Source organism: Delphinus delphis, chromosome 13 (assembly GCF_949987515.2).
Source record: "Delphinus delphis chromosome 13, mDelDel1.2, whole genome shotgun sequence".
NCBI classification, from domain to species: Eukaryota; Metazoa; Chordata; class Mammalia; order Artiodactyla; family Delphinidae; genus Delphinus; species Delphinus delphis.
In genome coordinates this window covers 6,059,215-6,082,779 of record NC_082695.1, presented here as the reverse complement: position 1 = coordinate 6,082,779, position 23,565 = coordinate 6,059,215, and the positions used below count along the sequence as shown (strand labels likewise).

Genomic DNA, 23,565 nt, shown 5'->3' with positions numbered 1-23,565 from the left:
CACTTTCCTGTATGAACCCTTAGGACCACAGAATCCCTCCCAAAAGGCTTGGGATGCTTGGTCTGAGTGGCTTTCTTATGGAAACTGGTGGAAGGGCCAGGTGCTGTGTCCAAACTGAAGTGGGCAGAACATGTAAGTACACCACTTTGAGAGACGCCGGGGCCCGGAGAGGGCGGCCCTGAGACGTACGCCCCGAGGACTGCACAGAAATTCTGGGAGAGCTTCCGGCTTCCACAGGCCGGGGTCCCCCAAACCCTACGGGCAGGGAGGCCTCTGTGTGTTACCCATTGGTTCCCACTCCTGGTGTGCATAAGGCAGAGTAATTCTGAGGTCAGAAGGACATGAAAACATTAAAAAAGAAAAGTCATTCTCATGTTATATTTTAAAATATTAAGAGGCACACGAGCAATTCCAGAGATTCCGGGGCCTTGTGTTTGTTAAACGTGTCGGCGGAGGTCTCGGAGGAAGGTGACGGTTAGACCAAAGTACTTTTGTTGTTCAGATGTAGGTATATGCAAATAAAATACGTTTTTAAAGTAAAATAATAGCATGTGTAAGTTGCTCTTGCTGATTTTCAGGTGAATGTATACATTTTGTAGCCGGTTTTGTGTGCACCCTGCCAGTTCTGCTCCCTCAGTGCCACTTCTGAAAATGGGTTCACTCAGACTTCCCCTCCTCCTTTGGAAAATGAAGCTGGCCCTGGCCCAGATCTTCTCTGCATCATGAATTATGGTAGGAGCGCCATGTTTAGAGAGCTTTTAAACCTAGCGTCTGTAGGTGGTTTTCAGAGAGGTCCAGAACCTTCTTAAAGTGTATGCAGGGGTTTGTGTATCTGTGGGTGTAGACATTTTTCTAGGAAGGCGGGCTTTCCTATTTATTTTGGGACTCTAATGGATAAAGAACACTGATTGAGCCACACTGTTATTCATTGTGTAGGGACCTTGGGCAAAGGGGCATCTAAGAGGTCAGAACAGTGGTGGGTCACTGGGACAAACAGAGAGCAATGGTGTAATGAATGGAAAAAAAGGAACCTCGTGCTGTGCTGTGAAGAAAGAAGAGGCTGTTGGCATAACATGAAAGCTGCGCGTGCATGTGCTGTGACCCTGGGCTCAGTGCAAGGCCGTGTTACAGTAGAACGTGATGTGCTCAAGAGAAAAGTCCTGTGAGCAATGTGAGAGAGTTCGTGTGGGTGAGAACAGCTGGGTCCTTCAGAGGGACTGGCTGGAGGTGGGAAGAGTCGGCTCCATGCATGGAAAGTGCTGGAGCCACAACTGAGTCCGGCTCTCGGTTGCAGGGAAGGCAATTCTTGCTGTAAAACTGGAGCAAGGTCCCCAGTGCCTGTGTGGGTTGTGTTTAGATTCTCAAATAAACCTATTCACATCACTTGGTGTCGTGTCCTTCTGTGTTTAATTTCTGTGTCCACTCCACTTGCTTGGCATACAAAATTAAGGCGATATCTCCTTATTAATGGTTAAATCAACCACCTTGAGCCTTCATCCGGTCTGTCCCCAAAATATCCTTTTTACCCTGGCGTTCCTCTGCCCCTGCATGCCCCCCCTTCTCCCTTTCTGAGATAAACTCAAGACCCACAGGGACTTAGTCCAGAGGGTAAGTCCGGCCTCGAATGTCCTGTGGGGAAGGAGCTGGAGATTTCAGCTGATGACAAGCAGGGCACACAGTGTCACTGTTGACAACAGGTCATGTTTGGAGAGGAATGAATTCTCTACGTGTTGCATGCAAAGACAGCTCACTCGATCCAGTAAACATCAGGAAAAGAAATAAAAAGAAGTATAAAATAAGATGGCAGGAGTGAATGTAAACATAGCATTCATCATAGTAAACGTGAATGGGTTAAATTCTGCTGTTTACGGACATTTTCAAGTTGAATGATAAACTTCACCACAAATATGTGTACACGTTGATTACAAGAGACCACCTACAATACAGAGGTGACACAAAAGGTTGAAAATAAGGGAATGGAAAAACACCAGGAAAATGCTAACAGAAAGAAAGCCAGTGGTGGCAGCCTTGCCAATGAAAATAGAATGCAAGGTAAAAAGCATCAATTTATCAGAGGAATAATTTGTCAAGGTAAATGGTTGTGCACATCTGTTCGGCTAAAAACATAGCTTTGAAAGATACAGTTTATGTTTTTAGAGGTACAAGGAGAAATTAACTCCCAACCACAACAGAATATGTTAATCCTCCTCTCTCAGAAATCTGCAAATCAACTAGACAAAGAAAAATCAACCAGCACTGTTAACAAACGTGATCTGTCAGCTGTCCGTGAACTCTGTGCCAACAAACCCCCTTGGAGCATTCATAAAAACTGACCATGTTTCATGCCAGAAAGAAAATCTCACCAGATTTCAAAATGCATAAATCCCACAGGCCACATTCTCTGCCTATAACATCATACATATCAAAGTTGCTGAGAAAGGGACAAAAATCCTATCCACTTGGAGATTTAGAAACAGAACAAGCAAAGCATCCCCTTTCCCTCAAGTTGACAGCTAGAGAGGAGATCAAGACCAGTAAAACTGTTCAGAGATGAATGGCAGTGATGGTATCACGTAACACATCTCGGATGAGACCAAAATGAGTAAAACTTTTCATAGACTTAAATTCTATTAGATAAGAACTATTAAAAGTAAACCAAGCCTTTGAACTTACATGGTTGATCTTTATCAAGACCATTATATGTTCTTTTCCTCTCACCTATCATTGCGCTGAGTCATTTTGAAAAATAAGGATAACACACAACATGTAGCACCGTTAGGTCCCCGGGCAGAGGGGGTGGGGCCCCTGGGTCCTGGGGAGTCACCCTTAGGTAAGGTTGCCTGATAAAGTGCAGAATGCCCCGTCACATTTGAATTTCAGATATCTGACCTGCTGATGCTAAAACCTATTCATCGTTTATTCATTGTTAATCTGAAGTTCGCATCTAGCCGAGTGCCGTGTGTTTTTTTCATTTGCCAAGCCTGGCACACCTGCCGGAGGGAAGGATGAGAAGGGGCTCTAGTGTTCAGGGAAGGGGTGTCATAGGGGGAGTGCAGGAGACCCTCATTGGGGTGGGTGGGGAGCCCTTTGGGCTGCACAGGGAGCAGGGAGGCCATGCTGGTTTCTAAAGAGAGGTTGCACGCCCTGGTGACATGCTCCCCAGGGAGCGGGGAGAGGGAAGAAGGGCCTGGGTTCACAAGAACAATCAGACCCAGGGCTTCTGGGCACCTGCACCTTGGGAAAAGACTGTGTGAGGCTCAGGAATCAAGGCCAGGGCCACCCCGGGCCACGTGGACCACTTTCCCCAGGGTAGACACATGGAACTGGACCGACTTGGGGCCAACCATCTACGCCAAGGTCGACTCTCGTCCCGGCACTGCCCTGAGGTGATGGGATGCAGCGAGAGCCGTAGGCTGCAGAGCCCGCTGGGGTACAGCTCTTGGGGGGTGGTCTGGGTTTTCCGGGACTCTCTAAGTCTTAGCGGTTTGGAATTATTCAAAGGGGGATGAGGCGGAAATCCTAAGAGGCAGATGCTACTAGGCTTTACGTGCCCTGTAGATGCTCAATTGATACTGCTCACACTGTAGGGTTCCCCTGGATCTAGTCACGTACCAACAAAATACCATCTGTGCTGTGCTCAGAGCTACATAAGTGAGGAGAATCAGCGGGGCCAGAGGGCGGTGGTACCCAAACACCCTGGATTCAGGGTCCCTCCAGCGTGTCTAAGTGTGACCTCAAAAAAGTTTATTCACCTCCAAGCTTCAGTCTCCTCATCTGTAAAACAGAACTTATGACTGAGAGTCTGTCCCTCATAGGATGGTCCAGGCCTCAGCTCAGTGCCTGGCACAGAGTGGGTGCCCACCGTGTCGAGGGGGCAGCAGTCCCTGGTGATGTTTGGATCTTGCAGAAAGGATGGCGCTGACCGTCAGAGCTGGGCTGAGCCAGTGCAGGGTCTGGCGCCCCTGGCTGTGCCTGGAAGCGGTGGTGGCGGTGGTGGCACTGGGCAGAATGTAGAGAAACCTGGCAAATGAAGCTCCAGTGCTCCTGGTTCTGGGGCCTGTGGAGTCAGACTGGAACCAGCTCTCCTGGGTGTCCAGCTTGCAGATGGCAGATCACGGGACTTTGCAGCCTTCCTAATCCCCTGAGCCTGTCCCTGTAGAAAGTCTCTTGCTATACATCTGTCTCTATTCCGTTGGCTCTGTTTCTCTGGAGAGCCCTGGCTAATGCAGCCCCTAATTTGTTTGGTGCTTGGAGTAAGAGTACAAATGGGGACCCACACCCCATGTGTCTGTTCCTTTAAAAGTTAGAAATCGAGCTAACGAAGTGTTCGCTAAAATATATTCTCTTCTCCTACTGAAAGCCCGCTCAGCCTTGGAGTTCCATGCTGGCCGTGGTGGGCCGGGAGGGAGGACACCCCAGCCCACGGTCCAAGTGCTGTCCATCTCCTACCTCCACCCTGGAGCTGCCCCCTTGTGGGTCTTTGGGCTGGGGTATCTCTAGCAGCAGCTCGCTTGGAGGGGGGTGCACAGGAAGAAAGGCTCACGTAGACCCTGAGAGCAGGCCTGGGCTGTTTGGGAAGGAACATCCGGTGGGGGTGTGTGTGTGGATATTTGGAGCACGGTGTAGAGGCAAGGCTCCAGGTGGGCACATCCCCATGGCCCCCGAGAGGGTCTGAGAGGGGCCCTCTGAAGCATGGGGCTCAGGGCAGGGGCCCCTCCTGACCAGGTCCAAGGGCCGTCCAGACCATGCACCTGCAGGGATTGAGTTATCGACAGCATCAGTTGAGACCAGCCCAACGGAAATTTCTGCCCCATGTGAATAAACAAAAATGGTACTTACAGGACAGTCATTCTGAGGAGGGGAAGGACCAGAAACCAGAGCCCGTGAACTCCAGCCTTCAATCACGCATTAGGGCGTTTGCCAGTCGGTATTCTCAGGTCTTTTCCCGATTTCCCCCGTGCTCTGATCTCACGTCGGCCGAGGTGCTGACCTAACGCAGACCGAGTGTGAATAGCTCTTTCCAGCATTAAGAGTTTCCATCTCAGCGGAAGTGCTAGTCAAGATCCTCAGGAGATCCTTGGGCTTCGAGATGCCTGGGAAACAGATTGTTGCCAACCTCGCGTGCCCAGCGCAGGGTGTCCTTGGAGGCTCGAGAGGCCGCTGTCATCAGGGACCCCGGCAGCGAAATGGCTTGGGATCCTCATCAGCTCTGTAGCATCACCTGGGGTCTCTTCTCTCTTCTTTTTCTCACACTCTCAGAGGACATGCACAGAATAGCGTACAAGTCCCCCAGAGTCCTCTGGCCCCTCTGATAACTGCCTCTGAGTATCGACACAATTTTAATATGCAGACTGATGGGGTGAAGCAATCACTCGGATAACCCCCGCGAATATGGAATAATAAAATGATAGGTTGCTTTGGAATTCATTATATTTCATTTGCCTTCATGATTTAGTTTTGAATAATATAATCAGATTAGCTGACATTCCTTGAGCAAATGCAAGTTATGTAGGTGATTGGGAAAGAGCCAATCATTTGATGGAAAAAGCCAACCTGGGGTCCTTTTTTTTTTTTTTCTCCGTGTAAAGAATAGTCACCTAGAAGTTGCTGATTCACTCATGCATAGTTGAATATTAATCATACACTGAAGAGTTTATCTTCTCTGGATAGTTTGGGGTATTTTTTAAGACAGATGTTCATTTTCCTTTTTCCAAACAAAAAAACCTCTAAGACCGAAGAACAGTTTGCTTTGTTATTTACTTTTTACTGGAAATAGTGTCGCTCTTGCCTTTATTGGAGTTGATACATCTATTTATTTATTATTGAAGTATAATTGACCTGCAACACTACGTTAGTTCTAGATGTACAACATGATGATTTGAGGTTTCTTTACGTTACAAAATGATCACCAGGTTAAGTCTAGCTACGTCTGTCACCGTACACAGCTCTTACAATTTCAGCTGTATTCTGCACGCTGTACATTTCATCCCGGAGGACTCATTTATTTTGTAAGTGGAAGTTTGTACCTCTTAGTCTCCCTCACCTATTTCTAGAGTTGATACATTTTAGAACAAAACTAATAAAATAAACCTGCTGAGATACATTTTATTAACATGGCAGAGTCAAATGCCAAAGTTATTTTACATAAAGAAATAAGAGCTGCTGGGCATTAAAAACTTGACAGTTCTATGCTGCCTGACTAGAGAGGCCAAAAATTAAGTCCTTGATTATTCGGGGTCCACCAAGTTAAAATGGAGTCATTTCGCTTTGGAAAAATGAAGCGGTGATGTGGCTTGAAATGCACAGATGGCCCCCTCTAGTGGTCAAAAGGGGCGGGTCAGGAGCTGGGATAACAGGTTCCTTGTGATTATCCATCCGGGTCCCCAATTTCCATGCAGCTTTCTAAATATTTTTACCCCTGGGAGGGGAGACCCCAAAACTGCCATCCTCCACTTGTTCTCTGAATTACTTTAAACCACCACTATTCATGTATAACTTCATGGTCCCAAGTTGTAACCCATTCTCTCTCTGACTTACGCCTTTCTTATCTAATGTTGAACCTCATGCTCCAAATCCATTTACTTTGTTTCATATGTTTAGTGAATTCTTTCTAAGTTGTTAATTACCTCTAGGCTCGTCCTTCAGTGATCACTGATTTAAAAGATTGAAAGATACAATTATTAATGCTAAGAAGACTGTGTGTGCGTGTGTGCATGCGTTTACAAGAGGTAGTACTCTATAAAAAGTAGAAGCATGATGTGATTTCATCAGGCAATTTCTCTGAGATAATATAAAATGAAAATTGATAGTCTAGCATATACATCATTGAGTTACAAACCATTACTTCACTTGTGCTGTGGCTTGAAAAAGTGGGTTTCCTTCCAAGGGCTCAGATCATTGCATGTAAATCATACTACAAATGACAATGTTTTTAAAAAACTCTTAAACGACTGCTTGGTGAAGCATGCCAAGAATCATCTCTGATAAGACAGCCTATTGATAAAGCAATTCTTTTGGCTCTAAATATCCCAAGCGTGTGTGTCAGCAGATTAACGTTATCTTCCCTTTTCATTTTCCTGTAGGGCTTATCAGTGACCATTATCTGACCAAAGAAAGTTCTGCTAAAAATATAAGAATGCTAAGAAGTTAGTTAGACGGCACAGCAGCCCAGGAGGGCAGATTTTAGCTTAGAGAACAGAAAAGCTTTTGAGGTTATGGGTGGTTAAAAAATATTCCTTCTGGGCTTCCCTGGTGGCGCAGTGGTTGAGAGTCCACCTGCCGATGCAGGGGACGCGGGTTCGTGTCCCGGTCCGGGAGGATCCCACATGCCGCGGAGCGGCTGGGCCCGTGAGCCATGGCCGCTGAGCCTGCGCGTCCGGAGCCTGTGCTCCACTACGGGAGAGGCTGCAACAGTGAGAGGCCTGCGTACCGAAAACAAACAAACAAACAAACAAACAAAATATATATATATATATATTCCTTCTTTGCCTCCTTTTCTCCCCCTCCAGTCAACAATATATGGAACTCATAAACCCCCTTTATAGTTCAGAAGCTGATATCTCTGTCTTAATATACTTATCATTGTCATGGTCATAGTAATTCAAAGGGAAAAAGGTATTCCGTCTTCATTTTATGCATGGGACACTGGAAAGAGTGTTCAGTGACTTACGAAAGTGAGGGGGCAAAGCTAAGCAAGAAACCAGGTCTCCTGGAATCACCATACTATCTAGCAATCCCACTTCTGGGTACATACCCAGAAGACTTGAAAGGAGGGACGCCAACAGATATTTGTACACCCATGTTCACAGCAGCATCATTCATAATAGCCAAAGGGTGGAAGCAACCCAAGTGTCCATTGATGGATGAACAAATAAGCAAAATGGGGTTTATCCACACAATGGGCTACTAGCTTTAAAAAGGAAGGAAATTCTGATGTATGCTTCGACATGGTTGAACTTTGAGGACGTTATGCTGAGTATCGTACAAATGTCGTGTGATTCCATTTATATGAGATACCTAAAGTAGTCAGATTCATAGACAGAATGTAGAAGGGTGGGTGCCAGGGGCTGGGGAAGGAGGAGTGGGGGGTTAGTGTTTAATGGGGACAAAGTTTGTTTTGGGGAAGATGAAAAAGTTCTGGAGATGGACGGTGGTTGCACACAGGGTGAACGTACTTAACGCCACTGAGCCATACACTTAAAAATGGCTAAAACGGTGAACATGGTGTATATTAAACACGGTGGAAAAAGCAGCCAAAAAAGGAAAGGCCCCTTGGAGGAATATTTAGAGCGCCGAGTCAGAAAAACAAAACAAAACAAAACATCCATCGCAGTGGGAGTGGATTTTTTTTTTTTTTTTTTTTTTTTTTGCGGTACGCGGGCCTCTCACTGTTGTGGCCTCTCCCGTTGCGGAGCACGGGCTCCGGACGCGCAGGCTCAGCGGCCATGGCTCACGGGCCCAGCCGCTCCGCGGCACGTGGGATCTTCCCAGACCGGGACACGAACCCGCGTCCCCTGCATCGGCAGGCGGACTCTCAACCACTGCGCCACCAGGGAAGCCCGGGAGTGGATTTTGAAGGCACTTTTCCTGGCTGTGATCCTGGTCCCCTATTTAGCTTCGTGATTTTGAGCAAGTTGCTTGACCTCTTTGTGCCTCAGATTCCTCACCTGTAAGGTGGGAATAGGATCTGTACCTACTGCATATGGCTCTGGTAAAGCTGAAGGGAGACGAGTACAGGGCCTTGCAGAGACGGAGCGTTCAGTAAATATTGGCTGGCATTACTACTATTAGAGAGTTTAACCTGGCCAAGGACTCGCTTCTGGTAAATAGCCGCATCTCCTGCAAAAGGCATGTCAGCCAGTCTTTTCTACCATCTGGGTGAACACATCACACATCATGTTATTGGATCGAATTGAAAGCAAAGTGCTACCATCTTTGGAGGGAAATCATTGCAGCTTAAGGATAATCAGAAAATGCATTTAAGAAATTTAAAGGTGTTACAACATTGCCAATATTCGACTCTTCCTATAAATGAAATTGAAGGATGGATATATATGATTTTCAAATAAAATAAAAGTACACTCAAAGCAAACACCTGCACCAGGTATCCTGAATCTCAAACCGCTGCTCTATCAGTTAGGGAGTTACCTCCTTCACCTGGACAGCTAGTTGGGCCACCAGGCAGCTCAAGCAGGTGAACTTTCCTTGAGTGAAAGGCACTTACTTGCTAAGGGCTGAAAATACAGAGGATGATATCAAACATGCTCCTTACTACCTTTGTTTAGCCTAGTTGGAGAGAAAGACTTCCAAACAAATAACTATAGCACAGGGTCATAGAACACCTACAGAAGAAGTAGGATCAAGGTACAGCGTTAGTGCAGAGGTGAGCATGAATAACCTTATCTAGGGCTATGGATCCAGGAGAGGCTTCCTACAGGAGGGCTTTAAGGGATGCATAGGAGTTTGACAGGTACAATGAGAAAGCATACTCCAAGCAGAGGAGATGGAATACCCCAACGGTTCTCACAATTCATCATCCTTCAGAATTAGCTGGAGGACTCGTGAAAAGAGATCACCGAGCCCCACCCCGATTTTCTTATTCCGTGGGTGTGGGGTGGCACCTGAGAATTTTTGTCTCTATCAAGTTCCCAGGGGATGCTGATGCTGGGACCATGGGGACCTGTTGACCACACTTTGAGAGCTGCTGATTTCCATGACGACCTGGAGCGTGAAGTTACGACGTGCGTTGGGGAAACTGTAAGTAAGACGTTATTGCTGGAAGTTGAAGCATCTGGGTGATATATTTAGAGCGCTTGGGAGAGGGCTTTAAGTGCCAGGGAGGTGTGCGCAAGGGAAATAAAGAAACACACAGTTGTGTATTCTGGCCGCAGCAGACACACTGTGCTATAGTATTCGATCCTGACAACAACTCAGGAAGCAGGTGTCATCATGCCCAGTTTACAGACGAGGTCATTGAGGGGCACAAGGTTAACTGGAGAGAGAGATGTAGGAGGCAGAAGACCCTGGACTTGGTGGCTCATGGGATGTGGCAAGCAGCATCTCGGTCTTGACTTTGGAGGTAGATACCGGGGAATGACAGTGACCAAGACAGGAAACCTGGGGGGCGGGGCATGTTTGCAAATATTCTGTCTAGAATTACGGGAACAGGTAAAGTCCCTCCTTCTCACAGGCACCTGTCCTCTCCCTTTGCATTACTTGCTTCCTTGTTAACTTTGTCTTTTATCTCATCATTCACTCATTCTCTTTACACTTCCCTTCTCATGAGATGCTCATCACCAGATGACCCGTTATCAACAGATTTTCTTCATCCTCATCATGGACTTAATTTTTAAAAGGAAAAAGATAACAATGCGAGCAGACAAGGGAAAAGGGACAGAACTTTCACTCACTGTTGGAGTTCAAGCTCCTTGAGAGAGCGTGTCTCCTTTTTACTGTGAAACACTTCGAAGACGGAAAATGGAATAATTGACACCCATACATCCATCACATGGATACAACAATTATTAACATTTTGCAATTTTAGCTGCTTCTTTTTTTTTTTTTTTTTGCGCTACGCAGGCCTCTCACTGCTGTGGCCACTCCCGCTGTGGAGCACAGGCTCCGGACGCGCAGGCTCAGCGGCCATGGCTCATGGGCCCAGCCGCTCCGCGGCATGTGGGATCTTCCCGGACCGGGGCACAAACCCATGTCCCCTGCATCGGCAGGCGGACTCTCAACCACTGCGCCACCAGGGAAGCCCTTAGCTTCATTTTCTCCCTGGAGTATTTTAAAGTGTGTTTCACACATTATGACACTTCACTCTAAATACTTGAATATGGATCTCTGAACATAAGGACATTTTCCTATTAACCACAGCAGCACCATCATACGTAAAGATGAACGGAATTTATTCAGTCATCTACTGCTCAGTCTATATCCAAATATCCCCCAATATCTTTCCACCCAAGATTTTATCATATTGCTTTTCAAACATCAGACAAGTGGAAAGAATTTTACAGTGAACATCTATATACATATCCACCACCACTAGTCCTGCAATTAACATTTTGCTGTTTGCTTTATCATGTACCTGTCCATCTAGCCATCCTTCTGTTTGTCCATTAATCCATCTTAGTTTTTCAGTGCATTTCAAAGCAAGGTGCAGATCTCAGTATTCTTCTCCCCAAACACTTCAGCATCGGCATGTCATTTATAAGATTTAGCATCTTTTTGTTGTCGTTTTGTTCCTTTTGGGGTAAAATTTACATATATAATGATAGACACCCATTTTAAGTGTAACATTTGATGAGTTAAGACAAGTGCATACACCTGTGTAACCCAAACCCCTATCAAGTTACAGAACATTATCATCACCCCAGAAAGTTCCCCCAGGCCCCAGTCAAGCCCCCCCACCCCAACCACAGGCAACCCCTGTTCCAATTTTTCCTACCATTGCCTCTTCTGGAACTTCGGTTAAATAGAATGTACTCTTGTGTGAGCCTTTTTAATGCAGCACGATGTGTAATACCCATCCACGTTGTGTGTGTCTCAGTAGTTTGCTCCTTCTTATCGCCGTGTGTTATCCCAGTATATGGATATACCACCGTTATTCGTTGGTGGACCCTTGGGCTGTTTCTTTTTTCCGTCGCTAATGAACAAGGCTGCAGCGAACATTTGCGTACAAGGTTTTTTTGTTGCTGATTCTCCCAAATGCCTCTTACTGCTGGTTTGTTTTATTTTATTTATTTATTTTTTGATGTGGATGATTTTTAAAGTCTTTATTGAATTTGTTACAATATTGCTTCTGTTTTATGTTTTGGCTTTTTGGTCCCGAGGCATGTGGGATCTTAGCTCCCCTACCAGGGATGGAACCTGCGCCCCCTGTATTGGAAGGCGAAGTCTTAACCACTGGACCGCCAGGGAAGTCCCTGCTGGTTTGTTTTAGCCACGATCCAATCAAGGTCCCCACGTTGCAATTAGTTGGTGGGCTTTCCAAGCGGGAGGGATCAAATTCCCTGATGTAGCCACAGTTCCTGTTACCTGGTTGGCGTGAGGAGGAGCTAAATTCTCCGAGTGAGCTACTGAGCCACTTGCGTTGACCTTGGGTTCCTCACGGGAATGGTTTCTTTGCGCCCCTGCCTACGCTCAGGAGGAAGAAAACCCCCAGGTGGGAAATCTCAGAACTCCGTAATTGAACTCTTTTCTGTGATGTGCTGTCATCCTGTGGCCACAAGAGGGCGCTTGCTCGCTTTGAATGATTTAAATTCGTCAGGCCTGGCAAGCAGGGATCAAACGTCCTTCTAGAAAACAAATCTTTTCAGATTTTCCGTCCGTGTTTTCTGTCCTGCTGAATTCAATGGTGACGTTTGTTCAGTTGCTTAATGGGCATTTACTGAATACCCACCACGTCTGATTCATCGGGCTAGGCGCTGTGGGTGGCAAAGAAATGAAACGTTTTCCCGGCTGGTGATTCTCCCGCCCCCATAGGGAAGGTAAGGCAGCCACAGCACATCTCAGCGCGAGCCTGAGGTCAGAGGAGTCAAGCTCAGACATGCAGGTGGGTGTGAGCTGGCACTGGGGATGTTCCAGGATGTCATGATGTCGGGAGCAAAGGTGGAAAGGCCAGAAGGTTCTGGAACATAGGATGTGTTTAGGAAGGCTGGAAGGGATTGGGTGGCCCAGAGCTAGGAGGTCTGTAACGTATCCACTATTCTGAATGCCACGGGGGAGTTTTCAGTGGGGCAGTGACTGGTGGTGTTGGTGGGTTGGAGAGGAGAGGGGACAGTGGGGGGGAGTTGGGGAGAACAATTGGTCCAGTCGGAAGTGATGGGACTTATGTTGGGATGACATGGGGAGAATGGCTGAGAATCACCTCTGAATTCTGTAGGCGTGAACAAGACCACCTGGGAGAGCAGAGAAAGAAGGCATGTTCTGGAATGCTCTCGGAGCACTCTTACTTTGAATATTGGTTTTTAAATATATGGGTTTTTAATATATTGCATTATATTAATAATACTCTTTCACTCAGATGGTTTCAAGTGGTGAGATGTTTTGCCTGTTAAAAAAAAAAAAAGTTATTCTGGGGAGTTCCCTGGTGGCCTAGTGGTTAGGATTCCAGGCTTTCACTGCTGTGGCCCTGGGTTCAATCCGTGGTCGGGGAGCTGAGATCCCGCAAGCCGTGCGGCACAGCCACAAAAAAAAAAAGTTATTCTGACACTTGTGAAAATAGTACAGAAGACTTTATTTAGGACTGTAGGTGTCAAGACTGTCTCAGTGAAGGAGAGGCCAGCCTCAACTCTGAATACAGCAAAGACAGCTGGGGATTTATAGTCAATGACGGGTCGGGTCGTTGGATAGAAGAGGAAACATCAAGGGCAGGGATTCTTGCTAAACCAACTTAGCGGGATTCTTGCTGAAGGTAGGACAAGGCGATCAGATATCAAGGGTAAGAGATCCTTTCTAAAGGGACTTAGCAGGATCCTTGCTACGGCCAGACCAGCAGACAGAAGACAGGGCCCATGGGTGAGGCCTGGGGAGAAGAGGGACCAGAGGAGCCGGACCCAGGTTTAGAAAAGGAGAGGCTCCATGTCCTGCCTCAGGCGCTACCCAGATCTCCTCTAAATGCAAATTTCAATATGTGAAGTGGGAAGTATTTCTCAAGTGGAAAGTCTGTATTTTTTAAAAGTGGGAGGTATTTGTATTATTTAAATAGGAGCATGATAGTGTTGAAATGAAGAAATACATGCTTTTTTTTTTTTTTTTTTTTTTTTTTTTTTTTGCGGTACGCGGGCCTCTCACTGTTGTGTCCTCTCACTGTTGTGGCCTCTCCCACTGCGGAGCACAGGCTCCGGACGCACAGGCTCAGCGGCCATGGCTCACGGGCCTAGCCGCTCCGCGGCACGTGGGATCTTCCCGGACCGGGGCATGAACCCGCGTCCCCTACATCGGCAGGCGGACTCTCAACCACTGTGCCACCAGGGAAGCCCCGAAATACATACATTTTAAGCAAGATGAAACCTGAAATCATTTTCATACAAATAGAAAGCCTTCTTGACATTGTAAGTCAGTGGGAGAAGTCTGTTCGATTTACAAAAATAAATGAAGCGGCAGATAAAGAAAGGATTTAAGTGATCTTTCGTTCATACTTTTGAAAGAGATGGTATTAGTGAGTGAAAATAGATGTATTAAATAAAATGAAAATATAAGATGCTTTTGGTCCATTGAAGTAAGGTGGTATCTTTGGTCATGACTAGATCCCCAGTTAATAGGCTGATTTGTACACACATATACCGACTTACATAAATATTGATCTTTCCCCCAACACACCTTACTAAGTTTAAGGTACAAATGTTTCCCTGAAAATTTATATATTTTTCCCCCATTCTCCCTTAGACTCCCCTTTTCGTCACCAAGGGGCAGTTACGTGCATGGGTTCTGGCTTCGAATCAAGAACCGTCTCACACCGGCCATGTGGCTTCAGTTTGCCCTACTGTGCAATGGGGGTAATAATACTGCAGCCTCTCAGGAGGGAGGCAGGGCTGGCACAGTTCCTGGCATCCACCCAGGCACGGTCCGTGTTTCCGGCTGAGACAGTCTTTGACCCAAGTTTGGTGTAAGATGGAAGTCCAGCCACTTCACTCTGCCTTGTGGATTAAAAGAGAAATCACTTTTCCAACTTGCCCGTGAAGTTTGATGCATCCCTGAACTTCTTGTATTATGTGGTTAAGGCCGAGTTAGCAGCACGCCCTCCATCCAAGAAAATTCAGAAGACCCTGTTTAATGCTTCTTTTTTATGGGATCGCCCAACTTTAAAAATCCATTTCTCCCTCATGTTTGAGCCCATGATGTTAAAAATGGAACGCGGTGTACACACCTAGGAAACAAGTTCCATCTTCAACACGGCGCTTGCAGAGATAGAATTAACTTGGAAAGTGGCTGGGAAGTTGGCCCTGGAGCCCACAGTCGGAAGTGATCAGCTATGGTTCATTTCTCTGTGCTGCCCACTCAGCAGCCCCGTGATTTGGCCCTGGGTGAGTTTGCAGTAGGTAGAATGACCTTATCCTTTGTTCGAAAAACATCATCACCCATGGAACGGTTTATCGGGGGATGGAAACTCCGAAAGAATGAAAGAGGGAAATGGATGAAACCAAGCAGATTTCTTTTGCTCCTGGTGGGGCAGGAAAAGGAAATTAAGAACCAAAAGTTCGTACCATTTTACCTGGGCGGCCAGTCCTCCGACACTGGGCTCTGTATCACACCCTCGGGGTTCAAGGTCCCAAGCAGGGGTGTCTGTATGGCTGCTGTATTTTCAAATAAGGTCACATTCACAGGTTCACGGTGGGCATGAATTTGGGGGGGACACTGTTCACCCCAGCACGGTACCTAGGTGGTCACAGCTCGGCCACGTGCCTGCACCTGGGCTACCAGGGAGCAGGAATATCTGCGTCTCCACCTTTGCTAACACAGGTGGGCCTGTCTTGAAGCAAGATGCCTGGATGCCTGACAGTCAGAAAGGGGAGGCTTTTCCCAACTGTATGACCTCATTGCGATAATGAGATTACACCAGCTCCATCAGTATAAACCTAAAAGTTAGCAATATCTTTAATTCTTTTTTTTTTTTTTTTTTTTGCGGTACGCGGGCCTCTCACTGTTGTGGCCCCTCCCGTAGCAGAGCGCAGGCTCAGTGGCCATGGCTCACGGGCCCAGCCGCTCCGCGGCATGTGGGATCTTCCCGGACCGGGACACGAACCCATGTCCCCTGCATCGGCAGGTGGACTCTCAACCACTGCACCACCAGGGAAGCCCTATCTTTAATTCTTAATTGTCTCTTGTTTCTACTTTCATTATCTTTTCAACCATCAATGAATAGAGAGTGAATTTATTAGAACCGATGGATTCAAATTGAAGTGAATCTTTCCCCATATTAGGGCCCTCAAGGCAACCAGGACATGTTTCTCTTCTATGGTGGGTATCCTAGAGCCGCCTGATTGATAAGAAGTTCTGTCTTTGCCCTCATGGGAGGCCAAGAACTCTTCTTACAGAAGCATTTATCTCCATGACGACGAACACAGGAGACGGCTGAGTATCGGCTCTCAGGCATTTCTTCTTCCCAGGCCTGCAGATTTGAGGGGGTTCCCGCATCCCTAAGTATGACCATCAGAGCTGCCAAGAGACCAGCTCCCCTTCCTTAGCACGTCCTACGTTCACAAAGAGCAGAGAGCACCTAAGACAAGGACCCGTCAGGGGCTGCCCTCTACGCCCCTCCCTGACCTCTGCCCGGCACTCTGTGCGGCCGTTCAGAAGAGTGACACCTGCAGCTCGCTGCACACAAAGCAGTAGCCGTGCGAGGGATACGGCACCCGGCTGGCTGAAAACACATTCGTGCCCCACCTAATCACCGCAAGTCGTATACAAGGTCCTTGGCATGACTGAGGGAAAAGGCTCTCGGAAAACCAGCGCTCCAGTCACCTCTGTCTGAGCTTGTAGCCAGGCTCCCAGGTGACCCAGGAGGCCGCCCAGATGCCTCACGCGAAGGCCACCCCCAGCTTCACCATTTCTGTTACTGGCCACTGTCATCCTGAAATGCCGCGGGCCTGAGGGCCAGCCGAAAGGCTTTTTTTTCAAGGGTGTGTGGTTTTTGTTTTTTGCATCATGAAGTTGAAGAATGCAACAAGACAAAAAGATAAGAAGCTGCCCGTGTATTGTGTTACTTGAGGCCACGGTTTCTCAGCCTCAGCACCACTGGCATTTGGGATGCGTCATTCTTTGCTGTGGGCCCTTACAGGATGTTGAGCGGCGTCCCTGGCCTCCGCCCATGAGAGGCCCGAAGCATCCTCCCAGTTGTGACAATCAAAAATGCCTCCAGACATTGTCCCATGTCCCCTGGGGGGAAGGAGGGGGCACAAAATGTCCCTGGTTGAGAAGCACTGCTCTGGGCCACGGGATTGATCAGGATTCAACCCTAAAAGTAGGAGCGGGGCAGAGAGTGTGTGTGCACGAGGCATCTGGAAGAACTTCTGTGCTCGCTGGCAACAGGTCTCGATTTCTCTCCGTCTCTGCCGCCCGCTCTTCATCAAGGGACAAGACACGCAGATCAAATACATTATGAAGTCGCTGTGGACCACAGCCCCGCCCCAGACACAAAGGAGCCAGACTTTCTAAAGCACAAGAGAAGAAAAAAGAGCAGCTCTCCGTATTCCTGAATTCATATTTTTATTGTGGATGCCTCAGTTCCTCCACGAAACTTAAATACTAGGAGGAGAGCAGATTTCAAGCAACATTCGAAGTCAGGCCCTGATACAAGTTCTCTGAAAAGATAAAGGAACACACGAGACAAAAATCTGCTCTCGGGGTTGGGGGCAGGGGACTTGACCTCCAGCAGTGATGAGCGCGGTGTTATGTGTGATGTTATAAAATGACCGTGCCGCCGCTGCCGTCAAACTGTTCAGCTCTCCTCCCAAGCCTTTACATCCGCGTTCTCTTTTCTCTCTTTTCCTTGGCTTCACGTTCTAAGTTTGCAAAGAGCAGAGAGCACGCAAGTCAAGCACACAGTTCTGTGCCTCTCAAGCACCTGAGGAGTGACCTGGGGCTCCTTGGTCCTGGGAGCATCCACACCTGAAGAGTCGGGGAAGCTCCGCTTCTCTGTAACCTCCGGAACCGGAAGCTGTATCTGGGCTTCACTTGGAGGCTGAGCGCGCGACCTTTCCCACACCCTTCTGGAATGAATCACGCGTTGGGGGATTTTTCAACACGTGGGCGAAGTAAATAATCGTGGAGCCAGATTGGAGACAGTTTTGCAAAGGAGGGATTTCTCCCCTTTTAGGATCTGAAGGGTCTTGTCTCCTGGTGGCTCCTTTACTCCAGGACCCAGAGAAGGACAAGATCGGCATGTAGTTAAGTTTGGCGCGGACCTTTGTGAGTTTATGTCGTAAAAACTGAAGCGATAGGGGCTTCCCTGGTGGCGCAGTGGTTGGGAGTCCGCCTGCCGATGCAGGGGACGCGGGTTCGTGCCCCGGTCCGGGAAGATCCCACATGCCGCGGAGCGGCTGGTCCCGTGAGCCATGGCCGCTGAGCCTGCGCGTCCGGAGCCTGTGCTCCGCAACGGGAGAGGCCACAGCAGTGAGAGGCCCGCGTACCGCAAAAAAAAAAACAAACAAAAAAAACCCACTGAAGCGATAGGGTTTTGATACTGCAACTCCAGTTTTAAACAAGGGAAGGCAAAGAGCTGGCCCTGCAGCTCGTGGGGGTCTAAGGAATAATCAGTAGCTGCTGGACACGACTCAGGAAGCAGGAGGGGGAGGGCTCCCCCCGGGCCGTGTGCACGGGGCTGTCTGTTTCCTAGGGTGTCGCACACACACACGCACACGCATGCATGCATGGCCACTGTGGAGGCGCGCACTCAGACCTGCCTTCCAGAAAGATCTTGCTCCACTGCAGCCTCCAGCTGTTACATGTGCATCTAGGCTCCATCTTTGCTTTTGAGCAGAGGCAGCCTGCCAGCCAGTGCCTGAGCGAGGCAGGGACCCAGGGCTGGCCATTTCTGCCCCATGCAGGACCTCCCTAATAGGCAGTCTTTGCTCTGGAGCCCCGGTGGGCTGGCTGAGACCCTCAGGTCTGCCCAGCCTGGTCCTGCTTCCTCTCCCCTTTGTCTGTCACAGGTGTCACCCCCCGTGAACCTCTTGCCCTCCTAACTCCGCATCCACTTCCAGAAGGACCCAATCGACACAGTGCTCGCGTGGTTTCCTCCTGGGGATGCGTGATTAAAAATATTCAGAGCTCCTGCTGGAGAGGGCGCTGTGGAACAGTTCTGAAGGGAGGGAGGGATTGGAGACTAATCCCTGGCTCAGAGGTGACCTCACTTATCCTCTACCACATGGCCCGTAGGGCAGGAGGGGATGCATTCACCCCTGCTTTCCAGATGCAAAATCTGAGAGCGCAGAGATTTCCCTAACTTGGCATTTTACAGACCAGGAGGCGGTGAGCTTGCCTTGGGATCCGGGCTTGGGGAGTTTAGTGAACACAAGAGTAGGCTGGCCTGTTTTCAAAATGGAAATTCTCTCTCTCTCTCTCTCTCTCTCTCTCTCTCTCTCTCTCTTTTTGGTAGATCAGGACCCCCAAAAGGACATCAGGAGGCAGAGGGAAAAGCCTCTCTTTGTCTTTTCATTTCACACTGGCAGCTCCCCTTTTCGGGAGCTGCTGTGAGAAAGTAAAAAGCGACTGCAAAGGCTCCGTCTTTGCGTTTGCAAAAATGTCCAAGGTGCCAGCTGCCCTGGAAAAGAGTTTTGAAATAAGTGTCCTCCGCAGCTCAGTCCTTGAATTGCTTTTCCTTAAAACAAACAAACAAAAAAACCGCCAAAACTCTCGTTCTTCATCTGTTGTTTAACAGGTTCATATGAGGCCAGTTAAAGGGGCAGCAGAGCCAGACATCCAGTCTCTTCTTTCTAGCGTTTTTCCAGTAATGCAGAAAGGCAGCTCCTTCATGTTATTTCGGAACCTCCCATGCGTTATGAGCCCTTGACCTCATCCCTTTCATCCTTGACAGCGACCAGCCTCCTCTGAAGAGCCAGGAAGTTTAGTTAAGTATCATTCCCTGACCCTGGGTTGTTCGTATGAGTCTCCCAGAAAACTGTGTGAGCACTGACCCCTAAAGCCATGCTGTCACCTAAACCTACCCCCCGTCTAAGTCACCTAACAGCCATCCTTCCTTCTTCCTTGCTAACCCCAAATCCTGGTTTTGTTTGGGTGGCCAGTGTCCAGCCCTGAGATAGGATGAATCCTGACTGAGATAAGTCAGTAAGTCCATGCTGTTACCTTTGACAGTGATTGGTCAGTGAGGTGGGCATGTGACCCAGTCTTAGCCAATGAGACATAAGGCAAATTCTGATGGGAGCTTATGGGAATGATTTTCCTTTAGGACACAAGGGGAGAATAGCATTGTTCTCATAACTTCAGCTACCACTGAAGCTCTAAGGAATCTCCAAACTAGGTTGAACCATATGAAATTGCTGATTTTGACCCACAAAGAAATGACAGTTTTGGACAGTCCACCCTAATCGTCTCTGGCCCAGAGGAAATAGAAGAAAGAAAGTAAAGTAATTAAAAAGAATGTAAGCGCTGTGGAGGGCAAAAACAATCCAACGTAAGGATGAGTGGAGAAATCAACAAGTGGAACCAAAAAGTATTCAAAGTTGGAAGAAACTTTCCTGGAGATGGAGGAAGTGCTGAATTTCAGCTCAAGGGAGTACACTGTGTTCCTGCTAAAATTTAGACAGTTTGGTTGATGCTAAAACTACTTGGGTTCAGTTAAATGAGCATTAAGGAGAATGAAGTTTTCAGGCATTTGGGCATGAAAGGTAATAATATTTAGAAGGGAAAATAGGACCTTAGACTTCTCCACATTAATACTCAGTGCTAGAAAATAGAGGAGGCATATCTATTAAATGCTTTATTCTCTGTTAACACATCACCACCTAACATCTTCTGTATATCTGATGATTTCTTCTGGTTTTTGATTCTCCCTGCATTCGTATGTAAAGGCAACAGGCTGTCTTTTTCAAATATTGGAGAAGTCTAATGATTCTGAGGTTTTATTTCCTTTTGAAAAAGTTATTTGAAGATAAAACCCAGCAATGGAAACACGGTAGCAAAAGGGTTCATACAACATCAGTGCAGGAACACAGCGGAGCAATGTTTACCAAACTCCAAAGAGAAGAACTGTGACTCAATAATTTTATACCCAGACACGTTGTCCTTAGCTTATAAAGGCAACAAAAAAGTGTTCTCAAGCAGGGAATATTCTTATTGAAATCAAACCAACCAAGAAATAAATTGAAATAAAGAACTCAGGAATGGAGAGAATACAGTTTTACAAATAGTGGTAAGCCCTGAATCATCCACTTAAATAAGAGGTCTTTAGGGGGCGTCTTATGGTTATCTTGGAAATATTTATAAATCGTGACAAAGCTAAAAACATACAGCCAACAGCAATTAGAGGTTGGAGGAAGGAAAATGGGAGAGGGTTAAAACGTGTTAATGTTTTCATTGTTCAGAGTAGAGTTCAATGGCACTGCCTGTCAATTCTGACACCAATTCCAGTGTGTTTGCGTGTGGGTTTTGGGGGGTCCCCACACCAGCAAGCAAGTCCCCAGCACCAGCTGGGTGTCCTACAGTTCAGCTCAACGCTGACACCCTCTACCTGGGGACAGCATCGGACCCCACAGGTTAGGGGCCCAGCCCCACAAGACTGCCTCCCCCCACCACACACACACGCTTCAGATGTCAGTCACAAGTCCAGGTTGTCACCTGTGCTTCTGACCCACCGATTATAGATTGGAGATTCCAGTGATCCCCTCTTTGGGTTCGGTTAATTTGCTACAGCAGCTCCTAGAACTCAGAGAAACATTTTACCGACTAGATTACCAGTTTATTACAAAGGATATAATTCAGGAACAGCCAGACGGAAGAGATGCGTACGGCAAGGTCTGAGGAAAGGGTGGGGATCCTCCATGCTCTCTGGGCATTCGACTCTCCTGGCATCTCCACAAGTTCACCAACCTGGGAGCTCTCAGAACCCCGAACCCTGTCCTCCTGGGGTATGGAGGCTTCATTATGTAGGCATGATTGATTAAATTACTGGCAGCTGGTGACTGACTCAACCTCTAGCCCCTCTCCTCTCCCAGGATGGATGTGGGAGGGGGTGGGACCGAAAGTTCTAACCCTCCAATCACGTGATTGGTTCCCCTGGCAACCAGCTGCCACCCTCAGGTCCTTTTCAAAAGTCACCTCCTTAACATAACAAAAGACACCTTTATGGCTCTCAGCACTTAGGAAATTCCAGGGGTTTTAGGAGTCGGTGCCAGGAACAGGGATGGAGACCGCATACGTGCATGTGGAAAGCTGAATCCCAGCCCTGCAGTAACGTGATGGACAGCCTTTGGCAAATTATTTTACCTCCCATGGATTCAGTTTGTTTTTTTTTTAAGTGAAAAAATATTTGCCTCCTTTATTGATGTCGTGGGAGGAGATGAGATGTACAGACAGTCTGAAAAGTAACGGGCGTTGTGAAATGCACGAGGGGCCTCCAAATGTCATTTCCCGATGTCGAGGGCCCTACAGACACCTCACTGCTTCTGAGGTGCACTTGGCCATGTAAATATTGCCTCAAGCTTAGAAAACACCCTCCAAGCTCAGAAATCCCTCTCTCAGGGGCTCTGGTTGGGAGCCTTTTCATGAATTGGATTCTACAGTCCTGGTTTTTAATTGAAAATCCTTAATGGAAGATGTGACATATAAGAGGAGAGGAATTCCTAGGATGCTCACCCTCCAGAAAATGAAAAAGCTCTGTAGACTATTGATCAGTCTCCTCCCAGCTTGAAAAGTCAATGTCTCTTCGACTCTAGAAGGCAGGGCGGAAACAAGTCTTTGCCTTAAAGGAGAGAGTAGAGGGAGAGCTTACAGGTGAGAGAGTAGAAGTGAGCAAAAAAGCCTTCTCTCAGAAAAACAAAGGCAGGTTACAGAGGAAGGAGAGAAGGGAAAACACCCCATCTCCTACTCTGAACAAGGAAATATGATAGAAAACGTTACCCATGATGTGTCAGTTGAGAATAAACTAGATCCGTTCCACATTTCTCTCTTCTCCTCCTTCCTTTGCACATATTTCCTGTGCAGACAGCTTCAGGAGACATTTCCTGGGAAGGTTATTTCTTCAAAGCCTCTGTCCCTCCCTCCCTCCCTCCCTCTCTCTCTCAGCTAGAATAGGATGAGGCTGGTGACATGGCTATGGACAGCGTCAGCAAGGGGGCAGCCAAGTACAACACATACGGCACGAGGACCCTTTCTGTCCTCAAGCAGGCAGGGCAGCCACACCGTCCATTTCTTTTGAAGGGTCCCTCTCTGTTTTTTTTTTTTGTCTAGGATCAAGATGTTTCCTGTAATACATTGGCCTATTTTTAAATCCATTTTCCATTGGCCTGGCATAAAGAGTGGAAAAATATACTGAATTGTGGAAAGAAGTGGGACATAGGTATAAATGTCAATGATGGGGTTTTACAGGCATATGGAAATCTCCCCTTGACAAACCACTGTGATTATTTTTAGAATTAGAATGGGTCTTAGGGTGGCTGGAGAGAAAGAATGGAAGAAGACCGTCCCAACTTTCACCTTACAGTTCAAACCAGAGGTATGTTTGCCATCCTTGATGCAGCAGTTATGCAGGCAGATCACCCGCCATGGGTGGGTGTGACAGTTGCCACAGGGAATATTGAGGTGACTGAGGCGCAGTCTGTGCCGTCAAGAGGGCTCTCTGTGATTAGGGAGGAGCCAACAGCTCACAAATGGCTGTAAAGTAAAGTTAAGCCCGTCACCGTCACCAGGGACATGCACACCAAGTGTGAAGAGGGAGGTGTGACATTCTGCAGGGGGTCAGGAGATGCTTCATGGAGTTGGTTCAGAAATGACACTTAGCACCTCTGCATACGTTTCATTGGCCAAAGCAACTCATGTGACCAAGGCTGTTACCCATGGGGCAAGAAAATACAACCCTCCCTCGGGGAGGGACAACAGACATTT

At 47.5% G+C, this 23,565-nt stretch overlaps 1 protein-coding gene across 3 annotated transcripts in view; it reads left to right on the top strand.

The window, feature by feature from the left end:
- Window positions 1–23,565, top strand: part of RFLNA (refilin A) — a 237,002-nt gene that overhangs the window by 36,339 nt on the left and 177,098 nt on the right. For 2 of the 3 annotated variants that reach the window (XM_060027900.1, XM_060027905.1), the window contains exon 2: window positions 9,645–9,756. The gene's annotated coding sequence lies outside the window, so the exon portion shown is untranslated. Of the gene's footprint in view, window positions 1–9,644; window positions 9,757–12,438; window positions 12,557–23,565 lie in introns of those variants that run through there. The other variant, XM_060027902.1, reaches the window with a different exon arrangement.